This window comes from Haplochromis burtoni, unplaced genomic scaffold, assembly GCF_018398535.1.
Source record: "Haplochromis burtoni strain Fernald_Lab_line unplaced genomic scaffold, NCSU_Asbu1 Contig_2, whole genome shotgun sequence".
NCBI classification, from domain to species: domain Eukaryota; kingdom Metazoa; phylum Chordata; class Actinopteri; order Cichliformes; family Cichlidae; genus Haplochromis; species Haplochromis burtoni.
The window spans coordinates 5,186,913-5,187,829 of NW_024582363.1; positions in this window are offsets into that span (position 1 = coordinate 5,186,913).

Below are 917 nucleotides of genomic sequence, written 5' to 3' on the forward strand. Positions count from 1 at the left end.
TGCGGATCGATCTGTCCATCCACGGTTTCTGGTTTGGGAATGTGGTGACTCTCGCAGTGGGGATAATCTCCTCCGCTAGCATATTGACGAAGCATACTGCTACTTCCGTAAACTTGTTGATGTCGACTGCGCATGCTCTGAACATGTCCCAGTCGACGTCGTTGAGTGCGTCCTGTAGCGTAGCTATTACCTCATTCTATTTCATTAATGTCCAACACCAGTAAACCTTTGGGTCATAGATGCAGCCCCCTGCCACTAGCACTAAAAAAATGTAAAGGATGGACATTTAGTAACAGTGACATCACCTGTTTGCTTCAGAAGTCCTACTTGAAACTTCAACATGAGCATTTCACACTCGCCATCCTGCTTGCATAAAAATCAGATGTAAGGTGTGGCTCCGACTGTGAAACTGCACTTGAGACTGATAAGTTGTTAGCTAATGAGCAGTTTGATACAACAGATCAACTAGTACAATTTCTTACCACAGGTAATCCTCCATTTTAAAACATGGTTCGGCACATTTACAAAATAGATTTTGTAAATCTTGATTTTAAGTTTTTTTCAGGATGACCCAAAATGGGTGACTGAGCTCATGAATTAATCAGTAAAATGTTTACAGAGTTCAAGGCTGAAAGCAATTTTCCCATAGACTTCTATAACACTGGAAGTTTTCTGCGACCACAACTATCGCCATCGGGTGGCCTTCAAAAAGAATGCAGGAGTAAAGTCCTACATTTGCTTCATTTATCATAACAGAATCTAATGTAGAAGGACTTCTGCCCCATGATTTAGACTGTCATATCAGTTGGAAAGGAACTATGAAGCTTCTGCAGTACTAAGATCTAAATAACTTGATCAAGCAAGGGCGTCCACATAAAGTTAGCCTACAAATAAAGTAAATAAATAAATAAAAACAT